At 36.6% G+C, this 8,921-nt stretch overlaps 1 long non-coding RNA gene across 2 annotated transcripts; it reads right to left on the bottom strand.

Annotated features, from left to right (window-relative positions):
• Positions 1-5,985: 5,985 nt before the first annotated feature.
• Positions 5,986-7,922, bottom strand: LOC118479921. 2 transcript variants are annotated; one of them, XR_004861535.1, is made up of 5 exons: positions 7,477-7,922; positions 7,184-7,404; positions 6,929-7,028; positions 6,579-6,852; positions 5,986-6,498 (listed from the first exon to the last, which is right to left on the bottom strand). It is a non-coding gene; the product is annotated as an uncharacterized LOC118479921 (long non-coding RNA). The 2 variants fall into 2 exon arrangements; XR_004861534.1 differs by having other exon boundaries at positions 7,184-7,922.
• Positions 7,923-8,921: the final 999 nt, after the last annotated feature.

The following is an 8,921-nucleotide window of genomic DNA, read 5'->3' as shown; positions in this document are numbered from 1 at the left end:
GTTTTCACTGTGGAGAAACAGGACATTACAAAACCGAATGTCCTAAACTGAACAAAATCACCGATAACAAACCCAAGGCAGCTGAAGGAACTACTAAAAAGAACGTTAGAGCATTTCAGCTGACTACTCAAGAAGCAGAACTCATTCCGGATGTGATCGCCGGTACGTTTTTAGTTCACAACGTCTATGCCAAAGTATTATTTGACTCTGGTGCAAACCAAAGTTTTATTAATACTTCATTTTGTCAAGCTCTTAAGTTACCATTAACTACAGTTAGGCAAATCTTTACAGTCGAAACTGCAGATGGAAATTCCATAGAAATTAATCAGGTTTTGCAAAAAGTAGAAATAGAACTTTCAGGTCATAAGTTTATTGCAAACCTATTACCTATGAAATTAGCTGAATTCGATGTTGTGTTAGGAATGGATTGGTTAATAGCCAACCATGCGCAAATCATTTATGATAAGAATTCTATAGAAATTCAAACACCTACAGGAGAGATAATTAAGATTTCAGGAAATAAACCTCGGAAACCATTGAAGTTCATATCGGTAATGAAAGTTGCTAATTATGAACGAAACCAAGGAATAGTATATATGATTTCCGTAATCATTTGTACTAAAGACAAAGAACTCAAGGAAATTCCTGTAGTCTCAGAATACCCAGATGTATTTCCAGAAGATTTACCTGGATTACCACCAGACAGAGAGGTAGAATTTAGGATTCATCTAATCCCAGGAACTACACCGATAGCCAAGGCGCCATATCGATTAGCTCCTACCGAAATGCTAGAATTGAAAAAGCAATTAGATGAATTACTAAGCAAAGGATTTATACAACCTAGTTCATCCCCTTGGGGTGCACCAGTGTTGTTTGTGAAAAAGAAAGATGGATCAATGAGAATGTGTATTGATTATAGAGAGTTGAATAAGGTTACAATTAAGAATCGATACCCATTACCTAGGATTGACGATCTTTTTGATCAATTACAAGGAGCTAGGTATTTCTCTAAGATAGATTTAAGATCCGGATATCATCAGTTGAAAGTTCAAGAAGAAGACATACCTAAAACTGCTTTCAGAACTAGGTATGGTCATTATGAGTTTACAGTCATGCCCTTCGGATTAACCAATGCCCCAGCTGCATTCATGGACATGATGAACAGAATCTGTAAACCATATTTGGATAAATTTGTGATCGTATTCATTGACGATATACTCATTTATTCCAAAAGTCAAGTCGAGCATTGTCAGCACTTGTATGCACTCTTAACTCTGTTAAGAAAAGAAAAGCTGTATGCTAAATTCTCAAAGTGTGAATTCTGGCTGCAAGAAGTGCAATTCTTAGGCCACATGGTGAATCACGAAGGTATTCACGTAGATCCTGCTAAGATCGAAGCCATTACTAACTGGAAGATTCCACAAACTGCAATGGAAATTAGAAGTTTTATAGGTTTAGCCGGTTATTATAGACGGTTTATTAAGGATTTTTCCAAGATAGCTGTACCATTAACTAAGCTAACCTGTAAAGCCACTAAGTTTGAATGGGGACCAAAGCAAGAAGAAGCCTTTAGAATCTTAAAGCAGAAATTAACCAATGCGCCAATCTTAGCCTTACCAGAAGGAACAGAAGATTTTGAAGTATATTGCGATGCTTCAAAACTAGGATACGGATGTGTGTTAATGCAACGCAAGAAGGTAATTGCATATGCTTCCAGACAATTGAAAAAGCATGAAGAAAACTATACGACTCATGATTTAGAACTAGGAGCCATAGTTTTTACCCTTAAGATTTGGAGACATTATCTGTATGGAAGTAAATTTACTGTCTATACAGATCATAAGAGTTTAAGGTATATATTCGGGCAAAAAGAGTTAAATATGAGGCAAAGAAGATGGATGGAAGTCCTGAGTGATTACGACTGTGATATTCAATATCACGAAGGAAAAGCCAACGTAGTAGCAGATGCCTTAAGTCGTAAGTATCATGAAAAACAAAGGCGAGTCCGTGCTCTTAGAATAAATCTACAAGTAGATTTAAGAGAACAAGTGAAAGAAATTCAGAAAACAGCAATCAAGGATGACGCCGAAGAAATGAAAGGTTACCTAAAAGAATTAGAACAAGGAAATGATGGAATTTGGAAATTTCACCAAAGCAGAATTTGGGTACCTAAACAAGGAAAATTAAGATCAAAGATCTTAGAAGAAGCTCATAAATCTAGGTATACTGTACACCCAGGAAACAATAAGATGTACCAAGATTTAAGGAAAAATTTCTGGTGGATAGGAATGAAAAAGGACATAGCTGAATACGTATCTAAGTGTTTAACCTGTTCACAAGTTAAAGCCGAACACCAGAAACCCTCAGGTTTACTACAACAGTTAGAAATGCCTGTATGGAAATGGGAACTTATAACAATGGATTTTGTTACTAAGTTACCCAGAACCAGAAAAGGTAATGATGCAATTTGGGTAATCGTGGATCGATTAACCAAATCCGCTCATTTTCTACCAATAAAAGAAACCTTTAGCATGGAAAGGTTAGCCAAGCTATATGTGGATGAAATAGTATCCTTACATGGAGTCCCACTCTCCATCATATCGGATAGAGATAGTCGCTTTACTTCCCGATTTTGGACAAGTTTCCAAGAATCAATGGGAACCCGACTCAACCTGAGTACTGCATATCATCCACAGACCGACGGACAAAGTGAAAGGACAATCCAAACTCTGGAAGACATGCTTCGAGCATGTGTAATTGACTTTGGAGGTAATTGGGATAACCATTTACCATTAATTGAATTCTCCTATAACAATAGTTATCATTCAAGTATTGAAGCCGCTCCATTCGAGGCACTATATGGACGCAAGTGCAGAACACCCGTATGTTGGGCAGAAATAGGAGAAAGTCAATTATCAGGTCCAGAAATCGTGCAAGAAACCACAGACAAGATAACTCAAATCAAGGGAAGATTGAAAACAGCCAGAGATCGCCAGAAGAGCTATGCCGATAATCGTCGCAAACCACTTGAATTTCAAATAGGAGACAAAGTACTACTAAAGGTATCTCCTTGGAAAGGAGTGGTAAGATTCGGTAAGAAAGGAAAACTGAGTCCCCGATATGTTGGACCATTTCCAGTGATTCAACGAATCGGACCAGTTGCTTATCGCTTACAACTACCAGAAGAACTAGCTGGAGTACATGATGTATTTCATGTATCCAATCTCAAGAAATGTTTATCAGACGAATCCCTGGTAGTACCTCTTCAAGATATAGAGGTGAACGAAAAATTAAAGTTTATAGAGAAACCACTACAGATCGAAGATAGAAAAGTCAAGTTTCTCAAACACAAACGATTGGTATTGGTCAAAGTCAAATGGAATTCAAAAAGAGGTCCAGAATACACTTGGGAGCTGGAATCAGAAATGAAGCGCAAGTATCCTCATCTATTCCAGTGAATCTCGAGGACGAGATTTTTTCATAAGGTGGGGAGAATGTAACAACTCTTATTAAAATTAAATAATTAGGATGGTAATTAGCTATTAAGAAAACCCTAATTGAGACACCCAAGTAATTCTGCACTAACCCTAGAATTTCCAGAACAATCAGGATCAGGACCCCTAAAACTCAGGGGGGCAAAACCCTAATAACGATTATCTTCATAACTAATTATAAAATTAGAAAAATTAAAAACCGTCGACACAGCAAGCCTACATGCACGAAGGGCTACTCTATGAAAATAGGGTGATAACTCGCGTAGCGCGACGCCTAAAGGGGTACCCCCTCGCGCTACGCGACGGTGTCAAAATTTCAGTATAAATAGCAGGGGTTGGGACTTGAAATTTGGCACTTGAACGACGAAAATCGGAGTTACGTAGATCGAGTTATAAGCAAAACAGTCCAACACACACACACAATTATCGAATCGCTGCCGCAGAACAGGGTAATCACTCGATCGCTATTACGGTTCAGTTTCCAGGATCAATATACCCAAAGAATGTCTAAGTGCCGCCCACATTGGGCTATGCTTTGTCGTTGTCGATAATTCGATAATGAGTTGAAGCATTGTACTTTGTCGTTGTCGATAATTCGATAATGAGTTGAAGTACTATACTTTGTCGTTTGTCATTTTGATAAATGAGTTGAAGTATTGCACTTGGTCATTCATTGCGAATATTTGATCTCAGGAAATTATCGTAACTGCTGTATTGATCATTAACTCTGTTTTGTGTGCATTATTATAAAATTAGGTTAGCAGGGATAAAATCATATTCTGTCAGTACTAAATCTGCAATGTGAGTTATTCTCTTTTTATAAATTCTTTTATCACAGTTTGTGACTATTTACAATACTCCAAATTATTTTCAGAATTATAACTTACAGTGATTAAGTTTATGTGAATCACCAAATTACAGCCGGTATGTGGGGTATTGTGCACATTACTTGATAATCTTCACCATTGGGGCAGCCATTGGGTGATATGACCATAATCACAGATACCATTGGACGTATGGGCCAATGGATCGAGTGGTAAAGTACTGTGGGTAGTTGGTCGATATCAGAGACATTGTAAAAGATCTTACCACTGTGAATTATAATAAATGTGTCGTTTTTCAGTAACTAGAATAATTCACTCAGTATTTCCCCGCTGACAAAATCTTTTTCAAACATGTTTCAGGTGATCTGCTGTAATTCAGGAAAAATGCAAGGGGAAGCATTTCAAGCTTAAGATAGTGGCTCAATATAAAACAAAGAATTATGTTTTATTAATAAAATCTTGTTATTGTAAATTATCCGGGGTTGTATCCCGAATTGTGAAATAAAATAAATCGGGAAATATTTTAACTTAGCCGATCCTGTGAAATAATTTTTCCGCTGCTAAACTCACAATAAACAGAATACCGCAGACTTTCTGTCCCGCGGGTCCTGAAACGGGTAAAACCGGGTCGGGGGCCGTGACATTGGTAAAACACAGGGTATGAATCTGATTGGTGTTAAAACACAACTGTATGAATCTGAATGCTAAAACACAACTGTATGAATCTGATTGTTGTTAAAACACAACTGTATGAACCTGAATGCTAAAACACAAATGTATGAATCTGCTTGCTGTTAAAACACAACTGTATGAATCTGTTTGCTGTTAAAACACACCTGTATGAATCTGAATGCTAAAACACAACTGTATGAATCTCCTTGCTGTTAAAACACATCTGTATGAATCTGCTTGCTGTTAAAACACATCTGTATGAATCTGGATGCTAAAACACAACTGTATGAATCTGAATGCTAAAACACAACTGTATGAATCTGCTTGCTATTAAAACACATCTGTATGAACCTGCTTGCTGTTAAAACACAACTGTATGAATCTGTTTGCTGTTAAAACACATCTGTATGAATCAGAATGCTAAAACACAACTGTATGAATCTGCTTGCTGTTAAAACACATCTGTATGAAGCTGAATGCTAAAACACAACTGTATGAATCTGCTTGCTGTTAAAACACATCTGTATGAATCTGCTTGCTGTTAAAACACAACTGTATAAATCTGCTTGCTGTTAAAACACATCTGTATGAATCTGGATGCTAAACCACAACTGTATGAATCCGCTTGCTGCTAAAACACAACTGTATTAATTTGCTTGCTGTTAAAACATATCGTCAAGAAAACGGAGATGATAAGAACAATATTTGAATGGTGATGATGAACTCGGAGATGGTGGAGATGGAGAAGTGTTTTAATTTGATCCGGTGCTCTCTATTGTTTCTAAAGTTATCTTCTTCCATGATTGTAGTTATTTTTGGTAGGGATTGGGGTTTCCAAGATGGGTTTGGAGAGAGAGAGAGGGAAAATCGCTTGAATTTAGGAACTAAGCGGTTATCTAATTGATTTAAAACACGGCCATTGACAAAATTGCCCCAACTCATTTAAAACAATCAACTAATTAAACTCAAATTTACAAGATTGCCATTGATTTAATCTCAACCCTTAAACACACCAATCGGATGGACCAGATCGCTTCCTAGACTTTCTAGGAAAAACACACTTTCCGTGCGAACCCTACTCTATAGATTATTATGTAAATATTTTATAGTTACCCTAGACAATTTAGACAAACTATAACCATCATCATTGCCTTGTATTAAAGATCTTCAAGCTCAAAGAATTGCTTGAACTTTCTGTATTTAAAAAATCACGAATACATGTGCTATCATATGTTTATACTTTTTGGTACAAAACACAAACCAATTCTACACTAATAAACACCCACCAACCAAAATTTGATGAACCTTCATAAGAAAATAGTAAAAAAGACCAAAAACTCACACTATAATTGATAACAGAAACCAAGGTATAAGAAACTTACAATTTCAATCTTCAACTTTGATGCCAAACAACCTACATTTTGAGCGTTTCATAGGCATATTCGGTCGATTTGAAAAGAGGTACCGAAACAAAACTCTAATTCCTAAGACTCCTGCAACCAACAACTCTAAAAACATTAAAAAAAACAAGAAAAATTAATCCAAATCCAAAATACGTAACGCAATTTGCCAAGAAAACAAATCAAACCTCAAATCAGTCTGACATAAACACAAATCAACCCTTGCAACACAGAAGTCCATTGAACGACGAACAAACGCTGACAACTGAAATAATGGAAACCCAAAAAACCAAATGTCAAGATAGATAAGATAGATGATCAACGAAAGGGCAAAACTCAACAAATCAACACTTCAGAAACGATGAAGAAGAGGATGAGCGAAATTCAAAAGGGGATAATGTAAACAATCACCTGGTGGACGAATGATGATGTTGATGAGATGTTTCATAACCGGGGTCTTTACTGCAACCAAATAAATCACCAAACGAAATAATTAACCAATATAGACTTTTTCTCATTGTTTCGAAATAAAGCATACCTGCTGCATCGGATAAACATCAATAGTGAAAAAGCTGAAAGCGAAACAGTGGTCTATCCCTAGAGCCCAACAACAGTAGTCATCGGTACAAGATTAGAAGCTAACATAAAATGAAAACCAAACATCCTCATTAGCATAGTAATTAATTTAAAGAGAACAAATTAATAATTGTTGATCCGAGCAAATTATCACTTTGTAACTACAAATTAACAACAAAAAGTATGAAGATCATGTATTTAAAATTAACCACAATACCTGTACAAAAAATCAACCAAATCAAACACTAAACTGACTTAAGTGTTGTAAAGAAGGTTGCATATCCTAGGTTAGTTTTTGTATATCCATAAATTCTGACTGATTCACCAAATATGAAATGGATGCTCAAAATTCTCAAGTCGGCTCTTTTATAAATTGTAGTTTGTTTCTCCTCCAACAACGTTGGCTATGAAACCCACCAGCATCATCATCATACCAAGCTTGCATCATCATACCAAGATTCAATGACTATAAAAATTTAAACAAAAAAGAAATTTTTTTCATGTACTCACCTTAGCATCTCATGTGCTTATGACTATACCAATTGCATTAACTTCGTTCTGAAACTTAGAAACAACTCTGGTGTGAGGATTTGACACATCTAATACAACTTTGTTTCCATCAATCACATGTTGCTTTAGTTAAAACCTAAGAACACCTTCAATATCTCCGCATCCACATGATGCAACAACCCTTTAAATGGCTTCTGTCACGTCTTGGTCCTACTTCTTCAATCAAAACCATCAAGAAAATGAATGTAACCATAAAACAGAACATGTATTAAAGTAACTCATTGGAGGTTAAGTATAAGACACTTAAATTGTTTAAATAAAACAGTTATATGATTAGTGAATTCAGTTGTCATAGTATAAGGAGGGAAGGAACTTAAAAATCTTCGTTAGGCGTTTCATCGAACAACATGTATGCACTTTCCTAATCACAAGATTTACAAATCCCTCAGCCCCCATGGCATTCCCTGTGACAACCCTCTCAAAACCAGGTATCCGTACGACTTAATTAATTATTAATTGTTGCCTAATTACTGTGCTTTACTGAGTTTGCTGATAAACTGCTACTTGATTGTCAATACTTGTACATATCTGCATCATACTTTGAAATTCCTGTCGCTACACTACTTAATTGCTGAACCTTAGTGACAAACATGATGCACAAAAGCACAGTAGTACTAAACGGATACACAGTGAACTTGCTGATATAGCCAGCATCAGGCAAACACTGCCTCTAAAGGCCTGAATAAGCCAGAATCATTTTACTACACCCATAGTGTGTGTAGGGATACAAGGGTTGTATGATTACGTCTCTAGGAATAAGATATAGAGATTTGGATGTGCCTAAAACGAACTTTAAGCACGAAACACAGCACTTTTATCAACACACTAGCTTCTAGCTAATTAATAAAGTGCCAAAATATGAGGAATTATTCCCGACACTTTGCAGAATAAATTGTGTCGCTAAAAAAATATTATTTATGACGCTTAACGGATATCTTAAGCACTTTAACGGATTACTATCCGACCGAACAACCGGACAATACCCGGAACATAAAAATATTGCCAAAATTAATATTGGTACTTTTCTGAGCCAGTTAGGGTCCCTGATTACCCTAACACCCGCTTTTAATACACTAAAACAACTAACGGGGTTAGACCTTAAAAGTAACGCACTTAACCAAACTAAACCATAACTGAACGTTTGGAAACGAACCGAGCACCATTACAACTCAATGGAATCGGCCAACTAGTGGGGCCAAGGAGAGTACGCTTTTGAATATTTAATTGGATTGCACGAGGATCGAGACAACTTTTTCTATTTAAACCCCTCACCTCTCACACACACAAACACACACACCTCACCTTCACTCTCTCTCCCTCTCCCTCTCCCTCCTCTCGGCCGAGATCACCACCACCCCCACATCCGTTTTTCGGTTCAAGTCTTG

This window comes from Helianthus annuus, chromosome 6 (genome assembly GCF_002127325.2).
Source record: "Helianthus annuus cultivar XRQ/B chromosome 6, HanXRQr2.0-SUNRISE, whole genome shotgun sequence".
NCBI classification, from domain to species: Eukaryota; Viridiplantae; Streptophyta; class Magnoliopsida; order Asterales; family Asteraceae; genus Helianthus; species Helianthus annuus.
The sequence above is the reverse complement of the archived record's forward strand: the minus strand, read 5'-3'. Positions and strand labels throughout refer to the sequence as shown.